The following is a 13,657-nucleotide window of genomic DNA, read 5'->3' on the forward strand; positions in this document are numbered from 1 at the left end:
TGGATTTCATAAGATGAGCAGAGTGGGTTACTCCTGTCTGAGCTACAGGTTAAATAGGTGATCTCCTCAATGTTCTCATCTGTGCAGAGCTGTGGAGGAGCACAGTATTTGAGAGAATGTCAAAGCCTGCCTTTGCGAGGCCATGGCTGAAAAGTACTGTCTCTGTTGCGGCATATTTCTACCTTTCTGCAGTAAACTGTTTCCTAGTGTTTTTTAAATGTATTTCATGTTTCCCCATCTGTGCCAGCTAGGTCTGTTGGATCTACTGCTGGGCAGATAAGTCAGAGGCTGGGCTACTGCAATTGTATCCTCTGTGGTGAAAGCTGAGAGATGACTTCTTGCCTTCTGAACCCTTTTGCAGAGCAGTCCTCTCCAGTAATGCAGCTCACATTTGTGCTGGCTGGTGACAAGAGAGGAAGAGGTCTGGTCGTGCTATCAAATGCTACTTCCTGTTCAGACTCATAGCTCACATTTATAGCTACCACCACAAAAGGTAAATGACATTTTTACACGGAAAGCTTTCACAGGAGCACTCAGAGGGCTGATAAACGTGCTTTAAAATTCTGGATGAGGTTAGACTGACTGCAGGAAAGATCTAATGCCGTGGACCAGCTAAGTGTTTATATTTCTTCAATATCTTCAGATATGATTGTATCTGCAGTGGGGATTTTATCCAACAGGGTAGCTGTGCACATGATGCAAGTACCTAAAAAGTAGGTGTAAATATTAATATACAATGTGATTTTCTTTTTTCCCCTTACTGTAGTGCCTCTTGAAATCAGTACTATAGCACTGGCACAGATGAAGTACACAGATGCTTTACTTATGTGCTCAAGGATTTGGTGCTCTGCAGCTCTACCCACCATAACCAAACCATGAGGTCAGAATTTTGCAGCATTTTTTTCCTTTGTGCATCTCTTTGACAGCACCAGCCCAGCTACAAAAACTCACTTGTTCTGTGAGCCTATATTCAGTATCATGTTTCGCACACAGTGACAGTTCATCCAGAGATCTGCAAATCTACTTTGCAACAACACAATCTGCTTACCAAATTAAATAAGTGAAATCAGGGGGATTTCAGTAATCCCTTGAGAGCAGCTTTGTAATGTAAATGAGTTTGGTTGCCAGTGATAGCCATTTGCCAGAAGAGCTTGAGGATTTTGAAGATGCCACCTAAATAATCCTTGGAAGGCTCACTGGGTGCAGAACTGTGCCTTTGCTGGTTTTCCCATGCTGAAGGACAGTTCTTGCAGGGATATCTGTGGCTGCTCTGGTGCTTTTGGCTGACAGAAGCCAACAAGCCTCAGCATGGACATGAGGTGTCACCTGCTGCTTCATGCATGCAGTTAGTCAAGGTGTGAGAGCCTAACACTTAACAGGGGTTAGGTGGTTTCAGAGAAATGATTTAATAATATCCTGGTGAGAACTCTAGCCTGTGGGAATAGTAAAAGAGTTTGTAGTGGGTGTTTTTTAATATTAAATTCTTTCAATGAATCATAGTGTTTAAAAGGAAAGAGAGGATTAAGTTTAAACATTTTATCTTTTTTAATCTCCTTCTTTGAGTTTTTGTGTCTAAGTTGATAAAGGGCTGTCCAACAAAGGGCTGGAGTATCGCATGCAGATTTAATTAAGGCATAATGTAGAAATCTGATTTGCAGAGCTTGCTCTAGAGCAGCTGACTTGGATTTGCTCAGCAAACCTACCTCTTTCTCTGCTAAGAAGACAGATGAATATACGTTTCCCAAGCATGCATGATATGATAGCAGGACCTTGTCTGCTTCAGGAATCAAACATGTAAAAATTGTAATAGCTGTGTGTATTTTTTTCATCATCGGCTGGTTCATATGGAGAAAAAATGTTTCTTAGCACAACGTGTAATGTGTTTTGGGAGGGCTGCCAAGCATGTTCTCATTTCTATTTTGTTTTCGTGCAAAGGTGTTCTAAATGAGACTAATCAGCCCCACAGAGGATATGACACTAGCCATGTATTTTCTGCCTAAGAATTTTAAAAGGGTTTTCCCTCAGAGGTATAATTTTAAGTTACTGAAGTCTATCACCTGGCCTTGAAAATATGTCCTAATGTTTGCATACAGGTCTTTGACTACCACCATTACAACCTGGTCTACAAACTTGTTTTAATGTATGAGGTACTTTCCAGATTTGGACTATTCTGGGGCCCCACTCTGTATTTTCACACATTTGTCAAGGAACAATAATATATTTGATGGATGCTGGGTGTTAACACATGATGAGGGAAACTTTCCTCCAGCCAGAGCACTTTGAATCCAGTTGTCATCATTCTGTTCCTTCTGGATTGATGTTAATTTTCTGTGATGCTGCTGGGGCTAGAAGTGGACTCAACAACTTTCAGTTCATATGTTCTTTCATGCAGCAAGTGAAGGAAACAACCTTTCTTAATTCAAGAAGTTGTTCTGCCATATCATTCCAGATGGTTTTGAACAATCCTAGCAATTCAACACTTGTTAACTTTTATTTTCCATCTTACTTGGGTAATCGTTTAAAGTGTTGAGAAAGAATAGAAGATGATTGGCAACCCCCGAGGGTAAGAGGGCATGTGTAATTCAATAGCAGATGAGGTTTTGGTTTTTTGTGTTTTCCTGTATTGTATAACCTGTCTGTGAGAACTTTTAGGCCCACTGGGCTTTGAATGTTTTGCTGCTGGGTCATAGCATGCTCATGTCCTCTGGCTTACTCTGTCCTGATAAAACATGACTTGTAATTTAGAAGAAAATTATGTAAATTAAGATGTTAAGTTCTTACCAGGGCATTGTAAACTTCAGTTTTAAAGGTCAGCTTAAAGAAAACATAATCTTTTTGATGTTGTACTTTTCGGTTGATTTTAATTGGCGGAATGGGCAAGGGGGCACCCTGATGATGATGATATCTAACAGATAGCAGCATGAGCTATCTGAGCTATGCTGAGTAAAACTGGGCAATAAAGTCTTTGAATACTATTCTCCTCTTGAATTTTAATTTCAGAATAAACCAATTTATCATGGCACAAAACAAATCAGTTTAGTACCTATTTTTATAGTTATATTATTATATATACTCTTTGACACAATATTGTAGTCTGGTCATCAAGGAGGATGTGATACTTCCAGTCCTACAGCAAAATGTGTTCTCTCAGAGTGATCTCAATGAACAGTTTATTTGCTGCAAGTTTTATACTGCTGCTGAAGATCAGCCTGGTGCTGCCTTTGATACCCATATAGAGGGAAAAAATGCACTGGTGGTGTGGGGTTGTCTCTTTCTGTTGTGTCTTTGCTGATGGCATGCAGGCAGTAATCTGTATTGATATACCTTTGCTTTTAATAATTCTAGACGTTATATATTTATTTATCACTATTTTATTTAAGGGTCAGAAAAATTTTTGCTAGGACATTAAGGGTTTTTCAGGTAGCTGGGGTCTCACTTGAAAGCTGTGTGGAATTGTGATTTTTGGATTAAATTGCCTTGAAAGATTATTTCCAACACCACTCTTTGCTGCCTGCCATCTGCTCCAAGGGCTGTTTCTTTTTTCAGCTGTGAAACGCAGCCAATTTGGCCCTTGTTCCTCAGGGTGTTGGGAGGAAGAGCTTCTCCCCAGCTGTTGCCGAGGGGAATTCCCTGCAACTCTTAAATGTCCCAGAAAGGGGTGAAAGCAGAATGAAGCCTGACAACGGACAGTGCCAGGCAGAACCGTGTTCAGTGAACTCTGCTCAGCTTGGGTCAGAATATCTGCCAGTTCTGGGCTGAGCTACATGGCTGAGTAAGTTGGTTCTGAGTGTGTGTCAGAGGCAGACTTGGAGCTTTTTGTGGGCCACTTCCCTCCCCCAGTTCTGGCCAAGCAAGGTGTGTGGTACTGAGAAACCAGGAGCTGAGTCTTGGATTAGATTTGAATGCTTGGATCTGGCTGTGGCCTTAGTATTATATGCGAATTCTTTCAGGTCCGTGCAAATAACGACTGCAAGACCTCCTAGATGAAACATTTTTCTTCTCACTCACAAGCTTGGTGTGTTGCATATGAAAATCTACAATGCCCCAAAATCCCAGACTTTATTTTTGGGCGGATCCCCATAGTCATTGATGCAGAAGTAAGGGATTTTTCCAGGTAGGAATGTTTTGGTTTTTGGGGTTTTTTTTTGTCTGCCAGAAAAATATTAGAATCTTAAAAATTAACCTGTTGTTTGCTATGCTCCTGTTAGCCTTCCATGCCTAATTTTGGGTTCAGTGAACAAGAACAGTTAGCAGTTTTCCCTTTGTACAATGCTGTCATGGAGGACCTTCACACTTTTTCATTCCCCTCTTGTGGAATGCTCACAGATGCTACCTGTAGTTCTGCTGACAGTAGATAATGTTACTATGTTATATATAAAAAATTATATATAGCTTGTATATATTCGTATTTTTGTATATTATCTAAAAATATATTTATATATACAAGTATAAAAAATGTTTATATGTGAAGTCCAGCCAGCAACCAAGCCCCAGGCCAGCCACTCACTTGTTCCCTCAAGGTAAGACGGGGGACAAAATCAGAAGAGCTACAGTGAGAACACTCAGGGATTGTGATAAAGCCCATTTAATAAGCAAAACAAAGTGGGACAAGGAATTAATTTCTCACTCTCCATTGCAGGCAGGTGCTCAGCCCTCCCCAGGAAAGCGGGGCTCCGTCATGCGTAATGTTACTTGGGAAGAGTCCATCACTCCAAACATCCCAGTTTTTCCTTCCCCCAGCTTTATATGCTCAGCATGACACCAGATGGTCTGGGATATCCCTTGGGCCAGTTGGGGTCAGCTGTCCTGGCTCTGTCCCCTCCCAAGTCGTTGTGTACCCCCAGCCTCCTCAATGGTGGGGTGAAGACAGAAAAAGCCTTGACTCTGTGTGTAAGCACAGCTCAGCAGCACTGGAAACATCCCTGTTTTCAGCACAAATCCAAAATGTAGCTCACACCAGTTACTATGAAGAAAAGTAACCCTACCCCAACCAAAACCAGTATAACCCGTCTTACATAGTGTCAGTCTATCTTTAATTTTCAGTGTGAACCTGTGGGAGTCCAAAAGCAAAACATTGTGATGGTCCTGACTGAAAATAATGCTGATGTATCTGAAAAAACTGCAAAGAATATGAACACTAACCTTACAAATTATTATACATATATATATAAATATATTATAAAAGTTAAGTTCTACTGAAATCTCCTGAAAACAAAGCAAACAGAATGGCACTGCCAGGCAACAAGAAAAATTCTATTTGATACAAAACAAGAAAAACACTATTTGATACAAAACAGAATATGCAACTGTTTTTAATCCTATAGTTTTGTATAGAATAATGTTAAAATTACTTTGTATTGCAGAAAAAAAAAAAAAGAGAAAGGGAAGAACTTTAAATTAGCAAAGTTTCCTAAAGTAAATTTATATTAGTGTAGTAAACCCAGCACTTTTTGTGCTGTGTATTTTGTCACAGAATGGAAGTAACATTCAGTCAGCCTTGTCACTGTTCATTTTGCACTTTGGATTATTTTCTCTCCCTTTGTTGTTTTTTAAATTAAAAACAAGCTATTTTGTTGTGTAAGATATTCTTGACGTTGATACTGTGTGTGCACATTAACTGCTGTAGCAGGCCTGGCGGGCTCTTTGGATCCTACAGCTTCCAAATGATTAATACAAATGCTGCTGTGAAATTATTACAGCAAAGGCAGCACCAGATTATGGAGAGAAGTGCACTAATGGCATCCAGGAATGCCTGAGCTTTCGGTTCAGACTGGCTACCAGCCCTCCTCAAGTGAATTGCTTCACATTGCTTCTCTTATCCTCATTACTTAGAGAAAACAATACTTTCCCATGATTGTGTAAGATGACTATGGATAAGAGAGAACCTCTATTAGTCTTTAAAGGGAAGAAACTGTTACTAAGTAGGTTTTTTACTATCATGGACATCTTGGTTTTAAGTCCTATTTTCAGGGGAAAAAAATCCACATTACTTAAGAAATGATGCTCATTGTCTTCTGGAGGAATTAGACTGGTATTGTTTTAGCATTAGACTGCCATTAACAACCTGGAGTGTGACTTAAGAGGTGGGCTCTACTGCACACAGTGGGTACCTATGGAGTAGTGAAAATAGAGGAATCCCTTTAGGATTTCCAGTGAGAACTGGAGAGCAATGCATCCTCAGCAGTACATCCAATATTCTGCTCATGTGACAAACACTAAATCAAATATCTTGTGGTCAGCTGCAGAGCAGCACAACTATCCTCTGCTGATTTCCTTTCCCTCTGCCCTCAAAATGATTTTGTACCACTACCAGCCTGGGTATGGTGAATTTGAACAAATATATACATTATTCTTTTGCAAAAAACTTCCTTGTACAGTTTCTAATTAAATGATTTTAATCATTCCAATTCAATTAACCTACATAAACAACAAATATCAAAAAGGAATCTCTGTTCCTGTAGTCTTTCACTGCCTCCACAGAATTGTTCTCAGTGGTATAAATGATGTTTGTTCTCCTGTTACTGCATCTCCAGATAATGAGCAGTTTTATTATAGTTGAAGCATTATCCCAGCATGTATTTGCAAGAAGTATATGACAATGAAATAGTAATTTTTCATTATTTTTCTTAATATCTTTAGACCATCTATGCATCTGATAAATATTTATACTCAGCTTTGTATAGAAATATATTCCTCTTTTCTAAATTACCCTCAACTGCAACTGCTTTATATGACTTTTTTCTCTTTTTATCTATTATAAAGCTGTTTTTAAGGTCATCTCAGTATTTTGCATGAAAGTTTTTTCTTCTCTATGTTTGTTAGGAATATGTGCTATGGACAAAGGAAGCATTATTTACCCAGGGTAATTTTCAGTTTTACTTTAGACCTACTGCAGACTGCTGCAAAGCATTTTGTTTTCTTTTATCTATATCTTAGTGATGAAATTATAATGATACTTTCATTACTTACTGATCTTGTTTTACTTAAGCATTAATTACTAATCTTGTTTTCAAGTAGACTGTATCATAAAAAGGGGTATAATGAGATATTCAAAAGTCTGTTTCTTACAGGATTTTTCCCATTTTTATTTGAATGTTTCCCTAACACACAAGATTCATTACCACTAATTACTGTGGTTACACTTGGATTTATGATGAAGTTCCCAAAAGGAAAAAAAAGCTCTATCTATCAGTGTTTTCTTCAGAGAAAGTTTGGCTGATCTGGGGGAGTAATTGCACCAAAATACTTCTTGTAAATAGTAATGTCTTCGTCATTTTTAGGGATAAGAAAATGAGCATGAGAGCTGAGTTGCAGAAGGATGTGTGTGGGTCTCCTGTATCTCCTTACTTTTAAAACTATAGCCTCTTTCACAGCAAATATTAATGATGAGACCAGTTCTGATGTGGGCATTGTTTCCTTCTACTGCTTTGTTACATTTACATTGATGATTGTTAGACAGATGATTCACACGAAATGCACTCTCCCATTTTAATTTTGGTCTCATCTAAAAATAGAGATTCTATATCGGAAGAGTGTAATAGAAGATAATGAGATGATACGTAGAAAGGAAATACCAAGCAGCAAGAGAAAGACCAGAAAAAAATCCATGTAGCACTTAGCACTAATATGGAGGAAATGAAGACATTGCCCTCTAAAATCTTGACAGTTAAAATCCAGCTGTTTGTTACCGCATCCTAATCCTTTCTGCTTTATAGGTTTCCGGAATAATGGAATTTTAAATTAATGGGGTTTTGGTGAATTTATTTTCAGAATTGTGAATCTCCCTGTCACAAATCTCATTAACACAGATTAAATGTGAGGAACATTGCCTTAGTGACCAAAACAGGCTCACTTGACTGCTCCTTGTTCCACACAAGGAAAGAGGCATTGGCAATCCGGGTAATACAGAAAATGCACGTGTGATGGATCTGTTTTCTTTCTAATTTAAGGAAGTTAACACGTGTCATCACTGCAGATCTTTTCAGGCAATTTAAACTGCAAGATCTACATATCTCATGCCTATTTGTCATAGCTTTCCATGTTTTTTATTATACTGTTAATGTTTGGATAATTCTCAAGCATTTGTTATTACCTTTTCTCCTCAAGTGCATATTAAACATGGCCTTGCACAAATCTTGGTACATTAAATGTAATTGGCAGTATTATTGATATTTGCAGGTATGCACTGTTTCAAAGGATTGCGTTATAATGAGGAAGTTTTCACTTAATCGTCCTTTTTCCTCTGCCAGTGTAGGCTAAGTTAACTCTACCAATCACCAAATGTGAATTTGAAGCTGTATTTTTATTGCCAGTGATGTCAGAATTAATATGAAAGAAATAATATGAAGTCTTTAATATACTGAGTGGAAAAATAAAGTGCAGTGAAAGCTTCCTGTTTACATGGTGGTCTTGGTATTGAGAAAAATCTTTTCTGCTTCATACCTCCTTATTGTATTATACAGGACCCATGAGAGTTTGATGCCATCAGCAAGTGCAGGAATGAACGCAGAAATGTTTCAACAGATGTCAGAATTGTGCATTGTTTTGTATTTCTGCTGTTTTAAAATATTTTTCATTTAACAACACCTTTGTCCTGCCAAGAGAAAAAACAAATGGGTTTCATGTGTATGTACAAAATTCACCTATATGTTACAAGGCAGCCTTGTCCTTCCATGGCATGCTTTACACAAGCAGCATGGAGCTCTGTGGCAGCTGCAGTGACACAAAAGTAGTTATAAACAACAGCCCAAAGCCTGGATTTAAAATTCCCAACAGGTGGAGCAGATCATATTGCATTTGCCAATGTATTTCAAGGCTCTAGCTACTGTAAAGAAAATCCTTTTGTTGATATTTTCAAACAGAGCATAGCATTGGCTAAGGAGTTAATTATGTAAGAAAAAATCAGTAGTTACTAAACAGGAAAAAAGTCTAGTTGTGTGGCAACTGTAAGTGAAGGAAGGAAATCATGGTAAAAGATGGTAGAATAAGCTGGCATGTACATGGGTGATATTGTGAGTCTTGCATGTGGCATGTAAAGCATTTAACAAGTCAATCATTTCCACATTTCCCAAAGCACAAGCTTTCAGCTTGCTTCAGTGGTACATTAAAATAACAAAAGTGTCATAACAGTTGTGATTTTTTTTTAATTTAAAAGGATGGCTGTTAGCAGAATTATCCTAAATCAGAAGTTTGGAGATGTTGAACTGGTGTTTTTTAAGTCATGAACCAGACTTTTTTTTTTTTACAAGGAGAAAGACTTACTTTTTTAAAAGCACCTAATTATAAGTTGATGTTTCTATGAAGTTGTGTTTTGTCTATAAATTAATGTTACAAAAAGTTATTGCCTATGCCTTAAAGAGAGATTTTTGGATTCTTTTGTGAATGTTCATTTTTCCTTTTGTGCTTAGAAGTGAAAATGGTTTTGATTATGAAGTGTATTTTCATATGTTTTTACTTTCTGTTAAAGGGCTGGCTGGCTTTTGCCTGTGCTGATTAACCAGAACACTTCAAGGTACACATTCATCCAGAATTTTTATTGCAGAATGTAAATTTCTAAACTTCAAAATTTGAAGTAAGGATATAGAGATTATTGTATAGTTTGATACTGAAATGGTACCATTCATAAGTTTATATCCCTTTCCCCTTGCTGTGTATACAAGTTTCCTTGAAGAGCTGTGTGTGTACTTTTGATGCCCACTGCAGAATGTATTAAGGTAGCCTTTGCCTAAGGCAGTGCTCTGTACTTTGGCTCTTTCAGGCCAGTGCCTCTGGCTCCAGAGTAAAGGCTTAAGATCTGAAATAAGTTGCAATGATCAATTCCTTCAATAAATCTTAAAGAACTTTGAAAACTGAAAAACTGACTCCCAAAGGTGATTGAAACTTGTAATTCTGTTTTGCTCGACGTGAAGTTATATAATCCTTCAGCACATTACATGGTTCTCCCATGGCATTAGGGTATTAGTACTAATGGAAAGACATAGTTATTACAAACAATTCCAAATTTCACGGTGTGTATCTTAATAGCAGAAAGGGATTTTCTCATGATTAAAAAGAAAAATGGGTGGCAAAATAAGGAAGAAATGCTTGTTCCATAGGGTGATCCCCTGGAGGCTTAATTACTGAAAAAACAAACAGGAGGTAAATGTTCAAGATGTTTACAGGTTAAACATTCCATGAGTATCTTTTAAATAAGAGTATCTGCAGCCTTGAAGCAGCTAATTGCTCAAGAATCACAGCCATTTGTGCTGCCTCATTTTCCCCTGGGATCGACACTCACAACAGGATAATTCTTACCCTGATGTAAGTGTCACAGTAGGGACTCAGTGTAATTTGCTGATATGATATCAAAAATAGCATTAAGGTAATTACATTTTGCACTTGTAATGTTTCACAGGCAAGAATATAACTGAAAATTACTCTTTTTTTTTGCTTATAGTAACCTGGCCGTTCCCCACCAGAACCAGAGCTTTCTTCTCTTTTTCTTTCTAAGGTTGAGCAGTGAAGTTACTCAAAAGTTTTGGGGCTTTTTTTGCATCTTCAACACAGAATTGAAGAACAGAGCTGAAGAACAAATTGAAGTACGTATTACACTGTTTGACTTGGGAGATGTTCTGTAGGCTAAGCTGATCCACTGTGTCATCTGTCTTCAGTCCAGTTCCACTGCAGCATAATTGAACTCTGTTCCTCTCGTTTTCTGGAGGAAAAGTAAAATGAGTAGATTGTTTTGCTCTTGTTGCTTGGATGTACTTCAGTTGATAAAATTAAACCTTTGTGTTGAAAAATTTAATTCTCTGTAACATTAACTTGTGAATTGTGAAACCTATGCAAGGAAGCTCAGTATTTGCAGCTCTTGGGATTACCTGGTCATACAGTAATTCTTACAGTCCAGGGCAATGAGAGCGCAATGGAAAAATGACTACAGCAAGAAAACCAGACCTTAGTTTGCTGGAAATGGCCATAGAGATCTGGATTTAAATTGAGCTCCTCCTGAATTTACATCACGTGACAGAATGACCCAAGTGCTACTCACTTGAGTCACCAGGGACAAAGGCAATGGATTTAATGATGGACTCAGCTCAACAGAGATTTTGCAAAGTTTTGTAGTAAGTTGGTGGTGTTTCTTCCAAGTCTTGTATCAGGTTCTGGAAAATGCCCAAGTCCTGGGAAGCACTTTCTTACTTGCGTGTGGTATCTTATTAAGGTGGCACCTATCATCTTATTTAGACATTTTAGATTAGATTTACAACTTTGGTATTACAGAAGGGATGACTGTTCATTAAATATGAAGAGAGGGCTTCGGTGGATCGATGTTTATTGCACAGGGTCCCTGGTGGGCACACTCAGGCAGCGCTCTGCCAGCACCCACGCGTGCACACAGTCTCACCTTCACAGGTGGTTGCGAACAGCCGCTCACACGCACAGGCTGTGCACGAACCGGAGACAGAGGGGCGAGAGGGGTTTCTGTATGCAGCTCCAAGGTGTTTAATGAAGCCAACACACTGCAAGGAAGCAAGGACAAAGAACCCCCCCAAAAAGGCGCGTGTGGTTTTAATCTGAAGGGTCCCAGAGGCGGGCAGAGCATCAGAAGCCAATGGTCTGAGGGCTAGGGGGCAGAGGCAAGGGCGAGTGACACAACAGGAGCCAATGGGAGAAGGGATGGGAGGGGGGAGAGAGACAGTGACCAGGGGAATCTCGGTAAAGGGAGAACTTTCTAGCGCAGTGGTTTAGGGAGAGACCACTTCCAAAGGAACATGGGGGGTGTAAAGTGGACTTTGCCACCGCAACAATTAAATCCTGGTCCAAACAAGCAAAGGTATCCCAGAGATGACAAGCATGTGGGAACAGAGTTTAAATTTTTGTAACTACAAACTACAGGCACGTTGAAGAACTGATGGCAGCTTTCAAACCAGCAGGTTTAACTGGTATGGTGGTTAGCCTACAAAGCCTCCAGGAGCTGCCCCATGGAGAGCTGCTCTGGAGCCAGCTGTGGCTTGTCTCTGCTTCATCCAGACCTCTACTGAGTTCTTGCAGGAAAAAAAATGTATTTATCTACCTGGCTTTGAGGGACTCACTGACCACGCTGCCCATGGGTGACTGTTTCCTGCCAGAGACTGGTCACGAAAATGCATAGAGGAGCCAAGCTGGACTGACAGTTTATCTTTGCAGCTGGTATAATTTCAATATACAGAAACAACCATTCAGAGAGAGATTGTTCTTCAATACAAGAAGCACTCTGAACATCTCAAAATTAAAGCCTAGAAATGAAGGCAAATTCAGAGGATGTGTTTGAGGGCTCTCCTGCAATGGACTAAATCACACAGAGCCAAAAAAAAGGGACATTTGAATATAATTTTATTTTGCCATTGAACAGTGCTAGGGACCTTTTTTTTAGATAGACAAATGCTTGTCATTACTTTGTGCTCAAAGGCAACATTGAAAGTGACCTGGAACAGGCAGGAACTGACTTTTTTCTACTAATATGATATGAAAGTTTTATCGTATTAGGAATTTTCTGTCATGGTGGATTAGTATCAGGTCATATTAACGTTCGTTTTTACTAACTTACAATGAAATGTGCTAACGTGACTACACTTCACTATCACATGAGAAAAAAAGCAGAATTATTTTATATTAATGTGATACCATAGAAAGATTTCAATACCTCTGTCCCATGGCAAGTAGGAAGAAGTTAAAAATAAAATAAAATATAATGGCTTGGGACAAGGAGTTTTTTTCCCAGGGATGAAACTCCTTCCCTCACCCTCCCCATCCCCAACATCATGTCTATATTTGTTTAATGGTTTCTGGATTTTTGAAGTGATTAATTTTGAAGCACTTTGGGCTTGATTTCATAATTATGGTTGTTCTCCCATTTCTAACTAGAAGTCATTGGGAGCAGCAAATACTGGATACCTATACAAAACAACCCAGGATGTTCCAGGCTGATTATTCCTTTACTTTCAACAAAGCAAGTGTTGACTTCTCAAAATGTTGATTTAGAAGCCAAATTTAAAAAAAAAAAAAAAAAAAAAAATATATATATATATATATATATATATATATGGGGGAGGGGAAAAAAAAGGAAAAAGAAAAGCCATCATATTGTGTCCATGCTCCATTATGCACAGAATACTGTGGCCAGAAATAATTAACAGGCACAAAGGGTGGCAGTTAGTCATTTGGCTGTATGATTGTACCTGCAAGGTTTCTTTCATCTGGAGCCAAAATCTGATAAAAATGGATAATGTTTGAAATGTTCAGTCTTATCTAAATTATGGCCAGAAAAAGCCTGGGTTTAATCTTGGCACCAAACTTTATACAAGACAAAGCAGATGAGTTTGGCTCCTAGATGAAATTCAAGTCATCTCTAATTCTGAAAATCTGAAATGTGGTTTTCAATGTTTCCTTTTTGATGCAGCTAACATTCCTAAAGGCTTTGGTCTAAAATAAAAGGGATCAAAACCTTTCAAAACTGCAAAGAGGTGATAAATTAAAGCAGACTTATTTTTAAAAGGGCATGATTGCTTCATTAGATGACATCCATGAATAAGACTGGGTTCCCTGCTAGAAGGTGACGAAACGTATTTACACCAGGTCAGAGGACTTGTGGACCCTTCTTGCTGCATGTTCAGCCCTTTGCTTCAGGCCCTTGGCAGGT

At 38.6% G+C, this 13,657-nt stretch overlaps 1 long non-coding RNA gene across 2 annotated transcripts in view; it reads left to right on the forward strand.

The window, feature by feature from the left end:
- Window positions 1–10,786, forward strand: part of LOC116445942 — a 77,453-nt gene extending 66,667 nt beyond the window's left edge. For both annotated transcript variants that reach the window (XR_004240960.1, XR_004240959.1), the window contains 2 exons: window positions 9,467–9,511; window positions 10,436–10,786. This is a non-coding gene — a long non-coding RNA (uncharacterized LOC116445942). The remainder of the gene's footprint in view (window positions 1–9,466; window positions 9,512–10,435) is intronic.
- Window positions 10,787–13,657: the final 2,871 nt, after the last annotated feature.

The sequence above is a fragment of the Corvus moneduloides genome, chromosome 6 (assembly GCF_009650955.1).
Source record: "Corvus moneduloides isolate bCorMon1 chromosome 6, bCorMon1.pri, whole genome shotgun sequence".
Classification (NCBI taxonomy): domain Eukaryota; kingdom Metazoa; phylum Chordata; class Aves; order Passeriformes; family Corvidae; genus Corvus; species Corvus moneduloides.